General features: G+C 43.4%; 1 protein-coding gene across 3 annotated transcripts in view; it reads left to right on the top strand.

Moving 5' to 3' along the window:
* The window catches only part of TEP1 (telomerase associated protein 1), a 1,383,286-nt gene that overhangs the window by 195,599 nt on the left and 1,166,507 nt on the right, over positions 1-21,180 (top strand). The window lies entirely within an intron of this gene.

The following is a 21,180-nucleotide window of genomic DNA, read 5'->3' as shown; positions in this document are numbered from 1 at the left end:
TACCCCCGAGACCACCAGCAGCATAATAACTATGTAGTGCATGTATATGATTTATTGCAGATCAATGTCTGGCCACAAGTTAGAACTCTTTACCTTCCTAGAGGAGGAAAAACCAGACGTGTTATTCCTGACTGAAACCTGGTTGCATGCGGAGTCAGGGCACAACATCACACAAACTCTGCCCTTAAGCTTTTATATATGTCGGATGTACCGGCCAGATAGGAAGGTTGTGGGATTGCCATCATCATAAAGGAAGAATTTAAATGCCTACAGGAACCACTACAACTCCCAGAATGTGAAAGAATGGCATTTGCCATTTCATTGACACCCGCATTCACCTTCTCGGGTGTCCTCCTTTACCGCCCCCCTGGTCAGTGTGGCCACTTTATTTAGTCCCTCCCTGAGGCACTCTCCAGCTGGGAAAATGAAAAGCCTAACTGCACAATTCTGGGAGATTTTAACCTACACTAGGAAGATCCTATTAAGCTTGTTAGCCTCTGAACTTTAGCAAGATCTCTCTGCAATCCAAATGTCACAAAACTTATGTGGTCCCACACACCCAATAAGGGCCACCTGCTCGACCACTTTTTTATTAATGACCTCCAATTTAACATCCTAGTCCTGCTTCCTGTAGTATGGTCAGATCACTATGATCTCCAGGACCCTGAACGCTCCAAGTCGCAGTACACTTCCCAGACCAATTACCCGGAGTGATTGTAGTTGGTTAAAATTAAATAGTGAACAATGGAAACTTGCCATCAACGCAAGAAGACAAACCTTAGCTTGGACCCTCAAGTGGGGAACAGCATCACTCAGTGAATCAAACAATCACTGGACCTAACTATCCCCACCAGAACCCTCACTCTACATACTAAAAACAAATCTGTCCGTGCTTTACTCCACACCACCTTACACCAAAAAAAGATTCCAATTAAGCTGAAATGAATTGGAGGAAAGACTATGGGGACTGGAGTAAACTACACTCAATCCATTCAATCAAGAATCCCTGAGGAGATACCACTCTGAAATTAAAATTGTCCAAGCAGCTTTCTACGTAACTAAAATCAATGGTGCTACCAATTCCCCAGAGAAGTGTTCCAAATTGTGAAATCTCTGTTGGAGCCCCCCCCCCCTCAGATAGCCCCTCCCTTGAACCGACAAATACTAGTCGTAATGAACTATTGCAATTGTTTTCTAAAAAAAAAAAAAATTACATTTATTTAGCATTACACGATTCCGATAAAGGCTCAGGCCCCAGTCTAATTAATTGGAAGCAGGGAATGGAGGAAAGCATTCTCACAGACTCCCCACCCATGTCCAGACAGGTTTGCAACCCTATTTAGCAAAGTTAAATCAGGATCCCTGTTCGACCTGGCTCCGCCTCACATTCTCACCAAAGCGACAATCAGTTTTCCCTTGTATACCAGAATTGGTCCATCTCTCCCTTGCAAAGGGAACATTTCCCCCCAGCATGAAAACTTGCCATGGTAAAGCCCTTTTGAAGAAACCCAACCTAGACCCCATCTGTCTAGGAAACAATAGGCACATATCACTCCCTGTTGGTCTGAGTGGAGTACTGGAAAAACACATTAGCCAGTAGTTATCAGACTTCCTAGAAGTGAAGGAATCTAAAATTCTGCTTGACCGAGGAGGTACAGCTGCCATCATCCACCTCGACCTTAATGCAGCTATTGATACAGTGAACAACAATGTCCTCATCGAAAGGACCAAAAGTGCTAGGATTACAGGACCTGCACTAAAGTGACTCATCTCCTTTCTGAAAGACAGTACTTTTCTGGTCTTTGATCAGTCTTGCTTATCCGATATTTTTGCCCTGAAGTGTAGCATACCACAGGGCTCATCACTGAGCCCTACACTCTTCAATCTATTCAATTCAAAATTATTTATTTCGGTTCACATAAAACCATAAAAATACGTCATAAATATTCACATACAATTTGTTTGGATACAGGTGTAACAGCTTCACCTGCTTTTAATAACATTAAGGAAAAAGCAAACACTACGGCTGACCATACGTTATGCACTTCAAATCCCAATATTTATAAAGTTCAATTCCTGTGCACACTCTTCCAGAGTACGCCATAGGTCGACTCTACTGTGAACCAGTTCAGTAAAGGAAAAGCAAAAGGGGAAGGTGCACCTGAAAGAAGTCCAAATCCAAATAATATCTTGCTTATTTTCTCGTAAGAGACCCACAGCCAACGCGTTTCGTTCCACACTGGAACTTCTTCAAGGCAAAACAGCAAGGCGGGGTACAGTATAATGTTATCCCGCGGACATGAACAGATATCCACAGACAATGTTCTGAAGCAAGAGATATCAAAAATTAAATATGTTTGGCTTGTGATATTCAATGCAACAGAGTCACCAAGACCAGATAAACCAGCGTAACGGTAACAGGCAGACAGCAAGCTTGCTGTCTGCCTGTTACCGTTACGCTTCCCCGGGATTCTTCGGGGATACTGGATTTCCAAGAATACTGGAACCCAGTTTGTGCTCGTATTAAGGAGCCGACACCCTGGTCGCCCGTACTTCAAAGTTATTTATCCTGCCGTTGGTGACCGTCTCTCTATGAATTTCACAACCTAAATCAGTCACCGATTGAATACTGGAATTCATTTCGTGCTCGTACCAAGGAGCTGACACCGTGGTCATCTATATATTTTTAACTCTTTTATCTGGTCTTGGTGACTCTGTTGCATTGAATATCACAAGCCAAACATATTTAATTTTTGATATCTCTTGCTTCAGAACATTGTCTGTGGATATCTGTTCATGTCCGCGGGATAACATTATACTGTACCCCGCCTTGCTGTTTTGCCTTGAAGAAGTTCCAGTGTGGAACGAAACGCGTTGGCTGTGGGTCTCTTACGAGAAAATTAAAGAGAAAATAACCAAGATATTATTTGGATTTGGACTTCTTTCTGGTGCACCTTCCCCTTTTGCTTTTGCTTTTAATAACACTTCATCAAGGTAGGGGCTATTTTTAAGAAAATTAGTACAATTACCTAACCGCAAAAATGACAGTTAAAATATATAAATAAGTTAAAACTAGACATAAATACCTTAAAATTCATTTATATAGTGTGTTCGAATGAATATCCATTCTCTAATATGGGCTCACATTCAATTATATGTAGCTTTCAATGCTATTCCCACTTAATCAACATAAGCATACAGATGCTTTTTAGCAATCAATAGGTACACAAGTTGTCTTATAGCACCATTAAACCTACAATACATGTGCATAATTTACTACAAGCCATTGGCATAGAAAGCACCTATTCTTAATTTGTTAGACTTTAAAGTTTTAGCCCAGCATTTGCCCTTATAAGGCTCACATTAAATGAAAATCTGCTGACACTAAAGACTGTTTTTTGTGATGTCACTTTTCAATATTCTTCCCGCCTCTAGGCAAAATCTGGTATTCATATTTCGACAAATAGGTTAAATCCATTTGTTCCTGGGTTTGCCATATGCCGGGCAGGAGAGTAAGATGTGTAGATCATTCTCCTTGGACACGTTTTGACATAATTCACAGAATTCATTGCTGGTTCCATTTCGATTTGTAGCCCATTTTGATGTATTAGTGTTAATTTGTAACACACCATATCTGAACTTCATATATAAGGATTTAGCCAGTTGTGGGCAAACTTCGTCCTTTAAGGACTCAAAACTTGCTACCTCTTTGAAAAGAAGGAACTTAGTTGTTAATGAACCATTATCCGAGCCATGTAACACATTGTTTTGGATGTTAGCCCAGAATGTGAATTTTAACAATTTCCTGCATATCAATGTCAGCTGTGTCGGAAATTCCCAAAAGTGGCGCTGGCCTAATTTTTCAAACCAAGAAGAAACCTGTTTGAGCCACGGAATGCTCGTGATCTGGTCAATCTTTAAGATCTCCTCTAGACCTTCCTTATAGTGTGTCAATTCTAGGGTTGACCAGAGCCGCACCCAAAATAGTAAGGGTCTTGGTATTGCATGGTGGTCTGTACGTTTGACTTTTAAATCCATAACAATGGGAATTAAGGGTGTTCGTACTGGTAAACTTAACAGTCTTCTAAAAAATTAAAATATTGTACATATTCTAGTTTTTGATTATTAATTGCTAACTTCTTTTTAAAAGACTTATGTGGGTTTATTGCCATATATTTTGTTTTGCTGGCATGGATTTCGAAGCCCTTTTTGTTACAATAGGTGTTCCAATAAGCATTGTAGTCCTTTGGGGTTTGTGATATTAATATTGTGTCGTCAGGAAATAAAAGCGCTGGCACCAAATTCCCTCCCAACTTGGGTCGAATCATGAGTGCACCCGAGCACATATCTTGGGATATCATTAACATGTAAAGAAAATAAGGTGGGCGCCAGTATACACCCCTGGTGCACGCCCTTTTTTACCGGGATTGCCTTTGTGAGTTCGCCCCTCGGACCCCATCTTACTTTGGCGAAATTGTCCTTGTGTAGTCTTGTTATTTGCACAAGTATTTCATCAGGCACTCCTTGGTATTTTAACGATTCCCAAAGTAAGTTCCGTGGTATGAGCTCGAAAGCGGCCCTGAGGTCTACAAAAGCAATGTACAAGTAGCTCTTTTTAAAATTAATGTATTTCCAGCATGAACATATAAATCTAAAAACCTGATCGATTGTGCTGATTTTAGATCTGAATCCCGCCTGGAATTTTAAAAGCACATTGTTCTCTATAAGCCAATCATTTAATCTCGTTAAAATATGCCTAGCAAAACTTCTTTGTAAAATGTCAATTAAACTTATTGGTTGGTAATTTGCGGGATCATAGCGATTACCCTTCTTAAAAATCGTAATAATCCCTGCACCTTTCCGTGATTCAGGTATGGGAGAGACCGAAGCGATAGAATTGCATAAGCGGTGTATATATGGGCCCCAAACACTACTGTCATGCTTCAACAAATCTCCCGGAATTTTGTTGGGGCCGGGCACTTTCCCTGACTTGACTGCATTAACCGCCATCAGTGTTTCTTCCAAACTAAAATGAAGATGGTTGATATTGGGATTTAGTAAAGGAGCTGCATTAGAGCATTTTTCCGGTTTGTGCTGCCGCATAAAGGTTGAAGAAATGGCCCTCTCAGGTTTTAGCGTCGAGAAAGAGGTCCTTAGTATCCCTATCAGTCTTATTGCCCTTTGATATTAGTTGCCAAAAACCTCCTTGATCTTTGTACTTAGCTGCACAAATTAGATCCGTCCAGATATTGTCATCCCAGGTGTTTTTTTGCATGAGCAAGGATTCGCTTATAATTAGTTCTTTTCTCTCTTTTGGCCATTATGTCATTTTTTTTATTGCCAATATAAGGTCAGCTTTTGCTTCCCGACACTCTTTATTATACCATGGGCTATCTCCTATTTTTGAGTCACTCCCACTACGATCCTTAGTTATTCTACTTACAATCGGTGCTAAGGCTTCTAACAAAGCATAATGTGCGGCCAATATTGGAAACTCTACTGCAGGTAAATCTATATAGAGAGAGACGATGTCTGCAAAAGTGTTGTAAATCTGCGTCATAGATTGAATGTTTCCTAATATATGTGGCCACTCTTCAATCCAAATTTATGTACCCTTTTGCTGGTGTTTTCTCTTATCCCGTACTTGATCCCAAATTCCCCTCTTTGGGACCCTGTCTGGAGGAAGCAGCAAGTTGGATGACCAAGTTCTGCCTCAGACGAAATGGGGAGAAGACGGAGCTCATGATTCTTGGTAAGAACATCAACCCCCTTCTGAGGGTAGGCTGGCTGGATTGCCTGGGCACTACCCTAGCCCCTAGACGGTTATTTATAGTCTGGTATGGTTGGACAAATCTCTGGCAATGAAAGCTCGGGCAACTAAACTCTCAGCAGCTGTTATGCCATTCTTAGACTGCTCCCTAAAATCCTACATCTGCTACCATCCTTCTCCAGAAGGCTTGTGGTCCAGGCACAAATTCTCTCCCTCCTGGACTATGGGAACTTGCTATAGCTAGGATCACCAAAAGCCATAACCAAGAAACTCTAAGTGGTGCAGCACGTCGCAGGCCAAATCCTGCTCAACATCCCCAGATACAATTCACCCTGAAAGGCTCTGGCCATCCTCCACTGGCTACCGGTCGAGCAGAGGGTTAAATTCAAATCCCTATGCATAGCACATAGAGCATGTCTAACCAAAGGCCCTTCCATCCTTCAACCTCTTGATTTCACCATATACACAGAGTAGAACTCTTAGATCCAATAATGCTGAATTGATCACGTCCCAACTATACGAGGAGCAGGAAGCAGAGGGCACTCTTTCGGCTACAATGTGGCCAAGCTATTAAACTCACTTCCTCACACTGGGGCTTGTGGACAAAAACCTGCTATTCTGTAAATCTCTAAAAACTTGGCTGTTCGACAACTAAAACCACCGTAAAACTCTTGAGTGTAGAGGTGCAGTCTGTTTACGTTGCAAGCATTGGGATGCCCTATGGTAGCAATGCACTTTATAAATGGGAATAGAATTGAATAGCTGGTATCCACAAGAGCGCCTGAAAGATCTTTTTTGTGGCTATAGAAGATTTTGAGGCACATCAATGGGAGCTGAGCTGAAAAGTTACACATTTATTCCAAACTGACCATGACTTCAAGTCTAACTAAAGTTATCCTGCAGCTTATCTTATCCCATCCAACAGATCCCTCTATCCTGTCACTGTCAGGATTGCATTACAGTATTGTTGCATAGTTGCTATAGATCTTCATAAGACTGACTGCGCTCCAAAGTGTTTTAGTGGGCATGTATCATGCTTCTTTGTAGGTTGCACGTGATGGAGGGATTCAAAGCCTGGCCTGTGTGGGAAGTTGCCTAATGGCCAAATTGTTGCTCTTGTCATATGTTGCTGTGCTTGAGTGTGTAGGGGAGCGAACAGGCATGCAGAAAACGTGTGGGCTGTGAGTGTTGACTGTGTGGGGAGCTATTTTATATGTTGTATGAAGAGCACTGGCTTACCATTCTCTTGTTCTTGCTATTGTGTATCTGTGTGTGTTTTTGGAGTGGAATGAAGTTGAGTGAGCGATAGATGCACCTATGATCTTGTCTAGGTGGGGTGTTTTGGTTCTGACCCTTGTGTGGGCACGATCTTCAGACATGTATTGTCCATAGCCTCCTTGTGTGGAAGATTGCTTCTGGCTTTTCTTCAGTGCAGTCTAACAGAGCCAGGTCTGAACAGTCTTCCAGAGTTCCAAATGCCCTTCTTGCCTTTGTTTGGAGGGAATTTATAATGTTGCTGCCTCTCCTAAGAAGGACGTTCCACCAGTATATGCCTTTTTGTAGAATATGCCAGTCCGCAAAGGTTCCCACCTCTAGTAAAGTGTCTTATTGTACAAGTATCTTTGAAGTTTTACTTGAATTTAGGTTTGAAACATTCTGTAGGAGGCCTAGCGAGTAAAGAAAAGTGATTTGTAGCAGGAGACTGTGGTCATTGGTAGTCCATGAAGTGCTTGGAGGACTATACATATTAATTTGTGTACAAATTGGCTTGCTGCTGCATTTTGAAATCTTTGACGTCTTTGGAGTAGAAAGAAGAGTAACACCAGGTAAAGTTCTTTTGCTTAGTCGCTGCTTGAGTGTAGGGAAGGACACCGCTGATTATGGTGTTACACGGTTAGTGAACTGCTTTAACTTACTGGATTTGTGGGCCTAATATAGTGTCCCATTTCTTCAATTCAATAAATCTGTGATAGCATGATTTCAACTTTGTCTATGAAACATTGGGAGATGCCTTCTCCATTACTTTAATGCTTGATGTAAACTAAGGCTTATCTTTAAGAGACAATTTTAAGGACTTCCTAAGGAGTGCTACGATCCATTCTTGAATGTAGGCGAAGTGTGAACTTGGATACAATAAGGTTTGTTGCATTGTCTCAGTGTTCATGTGGCTATCTAAAAAAAATAAGACTGAAGGCCACTATGAAGAGGATACATATATATCACTGTGCGGGAGTGCAGATGTCCTTTTTTGAACTGCACCACAATTCTTAAGTCTCAATTGTCCTGTGACCGTCATTATTAGGGGCACGGTTACCGCCACCATTCAACTTGAGAATGCAGGCTTAGGATTACTTTTGGCGTGACAATTTTGTCCCCAGCAGTATCATTTTTTTATTGTTTCAAGCCGTTAAGCTTGTACTTGATGCCAAATCCACAAGACTTTCTGGAACCCTTTCAGATTGGCTTCCTGATAAATTAAGGACACAGATCGATACGGTAAGAGCAGTGTTACCCTCCGCCCATTAGTATTGTGTATGTCATCCTATATTGGTAGGACAACTTTCTTGGGTGTAAGCATGGTTAGAATCCAATTTGAAAGGGATTTAATATTTGATTGTATGCTTTATGACTTTGGGGTTTTACCCTTCTCACTTTCTCCACCTGTATTTCTCTAGTCTAGTTTATAAAATATGCAGAGAACCACCTGGGCAGAAATTAAATGTACAGTGCTGCGAACGCTTCAAATGGGTGAGACACTAACAGCCATCAATAGTCTTTATTCGAATTTAAAAATAATTCATACAAGACACAAACGTATACAAAAACACATAATTATTACTGGGCACATTCACTATAAAATCTATAAAATCATCCATTAAATACCTGTTGGTTTGCTGAGCCCCTCCTGGGGCAGCAAACCAACAGGTAGCAAACAGAGTCCCGGTAAGTGTGATGGCGAAGCGGGACCCGCGCCAGCGGGTTCCGCGAGTTGTTTTCCGTTCTCTGCTGCGAGTGGGCGGGGGGGAAGCACAGGTGGTGCGCCACACGGACTGCTGGGGACCTGAGTCCCGTGAAGCTCCTTCTCCCCTCTGTGAAATAACCTCACCCGGCAACGGGCAGCAAGCTGAGCCCCTCCTGGGGCAGCAAACCAACAGGTAACAAACAGAGTCCCGGTAAGTGTGATGGCGAAGCGGGACTGGCGCCAGCGGGTTCCGCGAGTCGTTTTCCGTTCTCTGCGGCGAGTGGGCGGGGGGAAGCACAGGTGGTGCGCCGCAAGGACTGCTGGGGACCTGAGTCCCGTGAAGCTCCTTCTCCCCTCTGTGAAATAACCTCACCCGGCAACGGGCAGCAAGCTGAGCCCCTCCTGGGGCAGCAAACCAATAGGTAGCAAACAGAGTCCCGGTAAGTGTGATGGCGAGACACTAACAGCATATCTGAAGTTGAGAAGGTTATTTCATAGTCCTGAAGTATTATGTCAAACTATATTCTAAGCCCAGATAAACTCTCCACCTCTGAAATGATTAAAATAAAATGCACTGATATTCAAAGACCTTTTATTGTGTGGAAAAGAGTCAGGATTTTTTTAAGGTGTCAAAGAAGCTGAAAAGCATCCCGGTATCATTGCCAGCTTTATTGTGAATTCCTGACCTGTTTTATAAGATCTGGCTCTGCCAAGGTTGTGCGAGTTCCTCATTTTTCAGTGCAGGAATGATTCTGTGAGATGCTGTAAATTCGTTTTGGTGATGTTTCAAACTAAACAATAAAAAATTGGTATGTTCCTGGTTGGGAGTAAGAAGACAGCCACAGTTGGGCTGCAGCAGGCTCCTCCTGCCACCACCATCTGCCTTGTTGCTACTAAACATGCTGCACTAGTGGTAGCTTTGACCCTGACCAAAGCAGGATGCACAAGGCTATATCAAATAGGAAAAGCTGTGTAATCAGTTTCTGTCCATGAGAAATGTATAAAGGAGTCTGCCCTCTGTTCTTTAATCTTGTCAAAATGCCTTATTTCCATTAAATCCAGGCTTCTCTTAGAGAGATATTTTTCTAACCGTTCCTAAAACCAAGGATTTTTGGCTATAGGTGGAGGGTGGTCTGATAGACCTTTGACAGTCACAGGTCCTACTGGCCTTCTTGTGAAAGGCCATAAGCGTTCATGTTATGCTCATCCTTTCACAGGTATTTTGTCATGTCACACCCTCCGTGGAACGCAAACCTTTTCACGAGTATGCTGTTAGTCGCCCCCACTACTTTAAACCTTTTTAAAGGACTATGATCAGTGATCTGTATTTTTTTGTTGTTGAGTTTTATAGACCGCAAATTTGACACAGAACACTTTACATGAGCACCAATATCGTTACAGATGGACACATTCATTTTTGTTAAGCGCGGGGAGATTAAGTGATTTGCCCAGAATCACAGGATATTGAGCGTCCCTGCCGAGACTTGAACCTGGTTCCCCAGCTTCGAGGCCAACCGCTCTAGCCATAAGGCTACATCCTCTCCCCATGTTATCTGTAGAATTTAAACAATTGCTGAAAATATACTGTCAGTGGTTTGTGTGACCTTTTTAGGTCGAGCCTGGGCAGAGCATGCATTGCTGCTAGGCATGCTGTAGTGGAGTATGGCTTTGCAGCCCTGCCCACTCTCCGCCCATATTTTTAACTGGCTTGTGTCATTGTCCTTCCTAAACGCTGGCTTCCGAGTTGTCGTTAGGCTTGTTAGTCCCTCCTTGGTACAGCCTTGTCTGCATTTGTTACCTCCCATAACGACTAGCCCTTTTACTGGTGTTACTTGCTCTGCTTTATAAGTCGGTGAGCACTATTTTATTTAATGCTCTTCATCTATTCCACCCACTACTTTGCAGCACACCTCCCTCTTTTATTTTAATTTTCAACAAAGGCAGTCCACTTTAACTATAGCGCTGCTATTTTTTATTTATTTATTTTTGCAGTGCAGTCTGCATTTAGCGGCCATGCTTACTTACTTATTTGTCTATTTATTTACATATTTTGTTTGCTAGCACCCATGCGGTGCTTTCAAATTCATAGAGGCTGGGCCCCTTTCTTTACACATACCGCGTCCAAAGAAAGGGGTGCGTCCGACATTAAAGTGAAAGCGCGGCATAGGCACTTTTTCCCCAAAAAAACATCTGTCAACTTGATAAACAGGTGCTTTTTTTTGTCAAAGCCTTTCTTTAGGCACGGCTTGTTTAAAGAACGGAGCGCAGCTTTCATCACTTGTATGATCCAGTTCTGTCCCTTTTAAGCAGTATGGCATTCCTTTACTGCCATCCAGCCTTCCCTGAAAATATCTTGGCACATTCTCCATATATTCCCTGGAGAGGCTGATCCAGGTTATATTAACGCGATACTGTCTGGAGAACCAGCTAATGATTTACAGGCCAATGTGGTAATTTTCATCAAAAGCTGTTCAAAATCCGAGTGGGCTGCTACTGAACCAGAAGTTAAATAGTTGGTAAGCTAGGCTGTGAAGGCCATTGTGAGGAACACTTGGAAAGGCTTAGAGTACTCTGTATTAAGTGGCTGGAGTTTAGGCATGTATAAGCCTTTCTATACCACCCTTCTAAGTTTTCTGAGAAGGTAGGTGTTGGACTTGCCCCCCTCTGCTGAGTCAGCCCCAATCTTTCTGCCTTCACCCCTCCTGTTTTCTGAACTCATTTTTGTTGGTTGTTAACGCTCTGTTGGGCAGCAAATAAACTTGAATGAAATATGGATTACCTGGTTGAACTTGTGTAATACTGTGAATTTATATCTTGCAATTTATGCATCTCAGTGCAGCTTGAATCTAGTGTGAAACTACAGATTGGTCTTTGCTTTTAGAAAGTTGGCATTTTCCTCCCCTATACTTTTGGAGGCCATATAGGAGTTTCCAGCTGCTTGGGCTTGTAACTGCTCTCCCATCAAGAATGCGTATTGGACCCAGACAGTGAACAGTAGGACCTGGGCGTCGCTCAGTTGGGAGGGCTGGAGCTGTTCCTGTCCCACTTGCAATGCAAAGGGCTGCCTCCAGCACACTCGTAAAATAACTTGACACCAGCCTTTTACCCCCTGGGCCTTTTAGAGTTTGGACAGGGGAATAAAGGAGAAGGAAGGAACTTTCCAGAACCAGATGTCAGGATGGACTAGAAGCTTCTTCCACTTTAAAGGTTGGCACCAGGTATAAATATTGGACCTCCCGAGCCACTCATGAATTCCCTCCTAGACCTGCGGAGGACCTCCAGAAGGACTGCCTTGTACTTCAGAAGAATGCCCTGCTGCTTGAGGTCTGCCTTGTACTTCAGAGGATTTACCTGCTGCTACTAGAGGACTTCCCTACTGCTTGATGCCTGACTTGTACCTTCAAAGTACTGCCCTGCCGCTTGAAGCCTGCCTTGCTCCTTGATCCCAGGACTACCAGAGAGACTGTTCTGAACTACAGGTGCACAACAAGCTCCAGAGGGTAACCTGCCAAATCCCAGCTGACCTGCTACAACGTACCCTGCTTGGACCTGCCTGAGCTCTGCTGGAGTGAGTTCCTGATCCCCAAGATGTGCCTCCCCAGGTCCTGGACTCTTGGCTGGCATAAGTTGAGTCCTCCTGTGAAATCCTGATGTTTTGAACCCTGTGCTCCAGACTTTGAGAAGATATATTTTTCAGGAGGAATAACCTGGTCTCTGTATCCAGTCCGCACTCCATCCTGGTTGGCCTAAAGCTGTGACTTTATCCTGGTCTAGCATGCCCACATACCCACAGTTAGAACGTTTTGCTTCTGGGTGCTATTTTTACTTAAACCTTTAAATTGCATATCCTTGGTTATACAGAATGGATTTTTGTTTTGAGATTTTTGTTTTGGTCTCGTTTTATTTAATGCATTTTACTCTATTTTTTTAAATTGATGTGGGATGTTTTCTTGTGTTGGGTGTTCACTTTATTACACTTTGTGTGCTGCATAAATACTCTAAACAATGCCTCTAAATTTAGCTTGACTGCTTTTGGTGCCAAGCTACTGGAGGGTTAAGCATAGGTTAATTAAGTGACTTTTGTGGTTCACCCTGACAAGGGTTGTGGTTGTTCCTTGAGTGAGGTTTACACTCCTATCAACCAATATGCCAATTTCTTACAGTAGGCAGACATTGGATAATATACATATTTATATGTTACCTGCTGGTGGTCGGCAGTAGGATATAGTTTCCATAGTCCATGTGTTTTTTGTTTTGCTAAAAACTTTGGCACCGTTTGACAAATCTTAACAAAACGTTCAAACAAGTTTGCCACTCACTTGAGCTGCTGTCTTGAAAGTTTTGGGGTGATTGATCAAGGGTTGGTGGGAGGATTGGGGGGGAGGGGCAAAAAGCGTTTTACTCATGCAATTGCCCATAAGGATTGTAGACATAACTACAGCCCGAACCGCTGAACGTAATTACACCAAATTTGACAGAAAGCTAGCTCTTGTCCAGAAAGTGCCCTGTTTCTGATTTGATGTAAATCTGTTCAATAGTTTTGGAGTCCTTAAAGAAAAAATTAATTTATATGTTTAGGGATGTGGAGGGTCCAGGGATCCAACAGATCTCCAAATGACGTCTGATTGGCTGCCAACACTTCAACCTGGAAGTATTGCCAACCATCTTGGTACTCGGACATGTCTGAGTCCCATTAAAAAAAAAAGGTGAAGAAAGGGGGGCAGGGTAGGAATACCCTGACCCCCTAGGCCTCGAGGTGGGGTCCCACAGGGACACCACCAAGGGCTAAAAACCTATTTTCTCATTTTGAACTTTGCCGTGAAACCGCGGAGGATCCACTGATCCTTGCCAACCTGAAAAAAGCAAGCGCGGTTGACCACAAGTGCTTTTCTTTGCCCCCTGGGTAGGCCAGGTCCCAGGGAGAAATTAACGTTTTATATGAAAGATGGGGGGGCACACACGTCTCTGCTCCCCATGCCGGTTTTGGCCTTGGGGACCTCACTCCCCAGGGCCTGGTGGATTTCATAAACTGGGAGAGAACCAGAGTGGTCACCTCCTGGGCCGAATTCAGCCCCAGAGACCTCATCCCTGGAGCCTGACCTATTTTTAAAACTGGGAAGGGGACCATGCCACCCTACTTTCCTGGACACGTTTGACCCTGGGGACCCCATCCCTCAGGGCTTGGTTGTGAATAGGAAATGGAGGAGGACCGCATGGCCCAGCTCCCTGAGCCATAAATGGCCCAATGGCCCAGGGGACCCCTTCCCCAGGGCTGGGTTCCTGCTTTGACCCTTTCCCCGGGATGCCTAGCCCCTGGGTATAGCTTGTTTGCTCTCGCTTGGCGGCAGCAATTCTAAAGCTCCCGCCAAGCGAGAGCAAACACTAATTCCGGTCTCAGTGGGCGGGACCATGGAAAATGCTCTTGCCCACTGGGAGCATACTTTATATCGGTTTCCCTGCCCGCTGTGAATGCCTGCTTTGAACATGCTGAAGGAAGATCTTGGCGAACAATTTATGCATAGTAGGATTATCGGAATAGGCAGAGAACTCCAGCATAGAACTATTTGTACAGAATTGGATCACAACATTATTGAAGCCAAAAGACCTTTCTAAATATTTCACTGTGAAAAGGGCTCACCGAGCGCTGGGTCTAACTCTCAAACTGGGGTGCCATCCAGAACCATCAATGCAAGAATGTTCAACTACTGAAACAGTGAAGCTATGTTGCAGGCAGCAAGGGGGCACAGGACTGTCCAGTACAAAAACGTCTCTGTCCCTCAGTGTCCTGAATTTACACTAGCAATGCAGAGAAGCTTCAAGTGATATCAAGCAAGCCCCCAGAGAAAAGAAATTTTTTTACATTTTTTTTTATTTTCCCGAGTTTTATATAGCGTAAACTTGATCCAAATCGGGTATCAGAGCGCCAGTTGCGTTACATGAGGACACATTGATTTTTTGTTAGGCGCGGGGAGATTAAGTGATTTGCCCAGAATCCAGGGATGTTCAGCGTCATTGCCGAGATTCGAACCCAGTTCCCCAGATTTGAGGTCGACCGGGGGGAGAGCTTTTCGAACCACAGACCTCAGAGCCACACAGCACCTCTTACCTGGCTCGCGGGGTCAGGGATAGAGCACCTTCCACCTGACAGCACTGTCGCTGATAGTCCGCTACGCCGCCTCCAGTCCAACCGAGGCCGCCAGCGAGGAGGACTACAGCCCCCAGCGTCCACTCGGCGTTCCGCCCACATCCGCCGGAGTAGCGCGCCCGGAGGCGCTACATTAACAGACGCTCCCCCCGCGTCGCGGGACGCGCGCGGGCGTCGCCGGGCTGAGCCCGGGCAGAGGGCGGGCCGTCTGTGGCCGTCCGGGGCCGGAGGAGGCTGGGCTGGGCCATGGACTTTGGTGATTTGCCTGTCGTGGTTATGTAAGTAGGTTCATAAAGTATTGTCGTACATGTGCGTAAGCTCAGTAGGATCTAACGCCCACAATATAGTGTACGGAGCACGGGGAAAACCTACTGCCTCATATTTCTGTTGTGGTAAATCTTTTTTGAACAACCCATGTCTAAGCCCAGGCAAGTTAAAACTGTTGTCACTAATGAAACCAGGACTATGGATAGCTATCTTGTCAGAGTGGTAAACAAGATCAATCAAGACAGGAGAACCTCCTTGGGCAGATCAAGTCCAGAGACATCACCACTAAGGTCATCTATGTTGTCTTCCCCAACGTTATCTCTAGATAGTGGTGGTGCCAATATTGATATTGATAATGTAGTCGTAAATACCGATGCAACTACTTTAGTCAATACTGTCGAAGGGGCAATCACCAACGTTTCCAGTTCTAGCCAGAGCATGGTATCGCCCATCAAGGGCATACAAACTCCTTCCCCTGCTCGGAGAACAGTGCGTGCCTGCAGGAAGTTCCCGGTTAAGAGGGTAGTGACTCGTAAACCCAAAAAGCAAGGAACAGCACCATTGACCGGGGGGGTTAACTCTGTCCCTTCAAATAAAGTCTCAGAGACCGTAAATATCGCCGAGAACAGCCCCCTGTGTCCATCACACATTGAACTCCTGGCTTCTATATTAGAGTCTAAACTGGAGGCCTTGATTAGTCCACTGCTGGCAAAGTTAGACTTAGTTACATTAGAGGTCACTAGACTTAAGGGTCTCTTAAACTCTAATTCGATTAGGACCTCTCCAATGACTTCTATTCAACCTGATTCCTCGGGCCCTACAGGACACAGCCCACTGGAGCCCGTCCTTTTCATGTCTGACAATACCAGGGAAGATGGGCCGGGGGGTAATCATCAGGCACTTCAGACTGCAAACGCCTTGTCTGTTACCTCATTATCACAACCTTTAATGGGCTCGAAAGTTGTACTAGCTCCATCCTCTCGACAAATACAAATAGTACAAAATAGTCGTCAGAATGCCATGAAGAACGCCCCAAGGGTTGATGCCTCGGGGCATAGTAAACCCATGTGGAGAAATGTTGTCAACCTTCCACCACAGTGTGTTCCATACACTGTAATATTGACTAATGTTCCTAAGGTTGACTCCTGCATGTCTAATCCCGGGATGGAAACCCATGACGCTTTAAAAAATAAAACACTTGCTTGGCTGAATAAGAATTGTGGCTTTCCGGTGGCCTTCTCAAACGATATTTTATCCACTCGTAGAGTTGATTGGATTGGCCACGGCAAGAAAGACATAGGGGGGGACTGTATCATTGTTAATTTTAAATATCCGCAACATGCTGCTACCGTCCTGCTTAGAGCAGCCTCTTTACCCTTCAAGGAACACGCTGTTTGTGCCAGACCACTTGGTTATTTCTATAGTCACCTGGCCAGTACCCATTTACCACCATCCTACCAGCCAGAGCATCGTGGTAACGCTTCTACAGGGGGAATGGCTGGTCTTCATCCCATTAGGCCATTGAACGCCCCTGTGTTCCAAAACGGAGGTGATCCTTTCGGTCAGCAGCCAGTGAACAGGCAGATGTATAACAGTCTTCCCCTTCATAACCGTTATTCTGCTTTGTCCTCATTGGAGGAAAACGATTGACTCCCAGACATAACAAGGAATCCCACTCAGCCACCTGCTATATTTCCATCACTAAAAATTGCCACCTGGAATATTGCGGGCATAAAGAGCAAAATTGGGAACCCGGACTGGCAACTGACACTTAAAGCCTTTGACATCATTGCTTTACAAGAGACCTGGGACCAGACAAATAGCTTCTCCATGGATGGCTACAGCCACTTCTGCATCCCAGCCATCAGCAGCGTGGCTGGACGACCCAAGGGGGGCCTGCTAAGTTTATTCAAACTGGACATAAAGGGTAAACTTACTCAATGCTCATCTGGCTCCGATCACTGTTTGATTGTTGAACTTGCCCTGCAAGACAGGGCTAAGATTCTTTTTGTTAATTTTTATAACGCTAACGCCAATGATTGTACCAGTCACAACTTAGAGTCACTGGACAAATTTCTGTCAGTCTATAATACTAATGTACATACATTTGAATTAATATTACTAGGGGATTTTAATATACACCCATGTTCCCTACCATGCCCTAGTCAGGACATTGAAGTTCCCCCCCTTTCTTCCATTGTGCACCTGGAACATACTAGGCGTGGAGAAATCCTCGAATCTTTTTTAGCAAGTTGGAACTTATACGAATCAACTTGTGGGGATGGGAAAGACAGATCCCCTACGTTCAAAGGAAAAGACATGGGCACTATTATTGATTATATTTTTTTGACTCCTTTTCTGTTAAACAACGTGATTAAATATCACACAGAGGTATCAGTTTTTAGCGACCATAATCCTGTTTTAATAGAACTAATGATTGCAGATGTAATTTCTTTGAAATCTTTTAAACATAAAGGGGGAGCTAATCTTATCCCTAAAGACCAAAACCGTAGGCTAAAATGGTCCAAAATAGTCCCTGAAACTCTCCTAGAGGAGGTACTGTCTAGGACCGAGGATGATGTTGCAATATGTCTATCTAACAGAACCCAGAGCAATCAGGTTATAATGGCATTTGACCATATCTGTATAGAAATTGCCCGTAACCTCGAGAACACATCGAGCTCAAAGCAGTTAGTGGGTAAAAGATGGTTTGACAAGAACTGCTCAAAGGCTCATAGTGATCTATTAAAAGCCCTGAAAGCCACTCCTAAAAACCGTGTGGACATAGCGAGCGCAAGGGCCGCATATAAACGTACAATTTTTGCAAGAAAAAGGGCTCTGAAAGATACAGCTCTAGAGCAACTTTTAGATCCTGTTACATTAAAAAACAGTGGCCTATTTTGGAAAATAATAAACCAACCACTCTTTTCAGAGGACTCAAATATGCCTTTAGAAGCAAACATCCCTGATGAGGGTTGGATCAAACACTTCAGTGAGATATACTCTGAATCCAATAGCACTGTCATCACTGCCGTCCCTTTAGAAGAGGCAGTTGGCGATTCACGTACCGCTAAGGCCACTGTAGTTTTTGTCGCAGCTGAAGTGGAACGGGCAATAGAATTGACCTTGAAAAACAAAGCTCCAGGTCCTGACGGGGTCCCTGGGGACGTTTTTAAACATGATCCTAAGTTTTGGTCCAAAATTTTATGTAATGTTTTTAACGTCCTCTCAATTGACAAAATCCCGGATTCATGGAAAAAATCCATTATCATACCGGTTTTTAAAAAGGGTAATAGGCTAGACCCATCTTGTTATAGACCGATCTCCCTAATCGACTCATCGGTGAAAATATTGGGTAGGGTCCTCCTATCTAGATTGAATGACTGGCTACTTGAAAAAGGTGTACTTTCTAATGTGCAGTATGGTTTTAGGCCAAAAAGAAGCACCATTGACCAGGGCCTAAATTTGCATTTACTGGTCGAAAAATATACGAGAGCTAGGGAAGGGTCCATGTACCTGGGGTTCATGGACCTCTCGTCAGCCTTCGACCTCGTAAATCGCTCCAAGCTGTGGAATATCTTGCTTGATATAGGACTGGATAGGGCCCTTGTCTGTCTTTTAGCTGATCTTCATTCTGACTTAACTGCTGCGATTAGAGTGACTTCGGAAGGGCGCTGCACTAGCCACTTTAAGTCCGAAAGAGGGGTAAGGCAGGGGTGCATCTTGGCTCCCCTCCTTTTTACGGTCTATATAAATGCATTGGAATCCTCCTTAAAAATAGCTACTCTGGACGTTCCGCGAGTAGGTGAACTGGGAATTCCAGTCCTCCTATACGCGGACGACGCTGTTTTGATCTCCCGTACTGGAGTGGGCCTTCAACGCTTACTGGATGCATTTGAAGATTTCATGGCTTCCTTGGATTTAATGATTAACGTCAAAAAGTCTCAAATCATGATAATGGGCAAGGCTAAAAACACCAAGTCAATAAAAACATTTACATGCGGGAAACAAGAGCTTTGTAGAGTAACCACTTTTCCCTATCTGGGGATTACCTTTGATGAGAGAGGATCCTGGGGTCCCCAGATAAAAAATAGAAATCTTGCTCTTGCTAGATCTTCCTTTGCACTTCAGAGTTTTATAAAAAAACTGGGGGCTAGGCCAATAGTCACCTTGCTACAACTCTATAAAGCCAAAAGCTTGGCTGTTGCCACATATGGCAGCGCCATTTGGGGGTATTGTTCAACGGACAGTATCCAGATTACTGAAAATAAATTTCTCAGGTCAGTCCTCTCCGTACCCCAGTCAACTCCTACATACATTGTTCATTCTGAACTAGGGTTGGGATACATCTCAGACCTGATTAAAATAGCCCCTGTTTTGGCCTGGCTTAGGATCTGGTTGAACCATGAAATTCCCCTCAATCACATCATTTTAAAAGATTGCTTGCAGCTAGATGGGGTTAGCAAGATTCCATGGCTAGCATATATCAAAGATAGCCTTGGCAAGCTGGGGAGACCAGATCTTTTCTTAGCCCCTTCTAGTATAACTACGAAAGATATAGCTCAAATTAAAGGTATGATGAGAGATATGCTATGCCTAGATAGGGAACAAGTGGAGCTTGGGAAACCAATGGTAAGGTCTAGCCTTATTTTGTGTACCCATGTGGGTCCAGAACCATACTTGACCATTGTTAACCGGCCCTACCACCGCTTCCTCTTAACTCGATTTCGGCTGAATTTGATCCACTTATCTCTGGGCTACTTTCCGAGCTGGAGTTCACCAGATAATGCCCCGCCATGTAAGTGTGATAATTTTTCGACCCAGAACACCTTGCACTTTCTGATGTTCTGTGACCACTTCACGGTCCTAAGAAGGAAATTCTTGAGACCGATTCTTAAAGAGGTGGGGTTCACACAGGTCAAGCCAGCATTATTGTTTCTCCAGCTATTACAAACCCCTAGGATAATGTTTTATGTTGCCAACTTCCTTGTGGGGGCTAGTAGGGCTAATAAAAGGATGGTGTCCGATAACCGGGTGATCATGGATCATTAGAAAGATGAAATGCATATTTCGTATTAGTATTGGTCATTACTTGAATCCTTTTTATATTGATGAGTTTTTTGCAATCGATATGAACAGCTTGTTTTATCCTTACTGACCTCTTTTAAATGTATTTTTAGGTACGGATTTTATAGAAAGTATATATTTTTGTATTCACATGTAAATGGTACTAGTATGTATATATATCATGTTTTATTATGTATTTATTGCATTTGATGATCATGTGTAAAATTTTGTTCCTATGTCTTTTTATGATATTGATTTATCGAAATAAAGTATTATGACTGACTGACTGACTGACTGACTGAGGTCGACCGCCCTAGCCGTTAGTCTAACTCCTCTCCCAAACATACAATACATGATGCTATTTCCTGCCCATCTGAAAATTCTATCTGAATATGACAATTCATCAATCCTGAGGAAGCGTTGGATTAGATAGAGGGCAGGTGGAGCCGGCAGCAGATTCAGGCTTGGAGGCTATGCAAAAACCCTGGAGGAATAGAAGTGGGTCTGGCAAACATTTTTAGGTCAAGCTTGGGTTTCCAAACAGAACTCTGAGACAGACTGCCGAATTGTCAAAGAAATGCGAATTACAGGGTGCAGAGACAGAATATCGAATACAAAATATCGAGTTGCACAAATCGTCATTAATATCATCAGTCAGAAATATCGACAGCAAGAATATCGTGGTCAAGAATATCGACTTAAGGTAAGTAATATCAATTTTAAAAATAGCGAAGTGTTTAATGTTTGCAAAAATATAGTTAAAAATATCATTATGTATTTTACAATATATTTTATATGTAGGTGATGCATCTTTTTTTTGTATAAAAATTTGGTATTTTTAATATATGTGTTACATTTGTAGTTATTAATTTTTAATTTTTCGCTTTTAGTTTCGCAGTGGGTTGTGAGTTTATAGGGGAATAGGGTGGGAAATAATTTAATTATTTTGAATTTGATTACTTTTTATTT

Source organism: Triturus cristatus, chromosome 7, assembly GCF_964204655.1.
Source record: "Triturus cristatus chromosome 7, aTriCri1.1, whole genome shotgun sequence".
In the NCBI taxonomy this organism is placed as follows: domain Eukaryota; kingdom Metazoa; phylum Chordata; class Amphibia; order Caudata; family Salamandridae; genus Triturus; species Triturus cristatus.
Note: the sequence above shows the minus strand (reverse complement) of the source record. Positions and strands in the feature narration are given on the sequence as shown.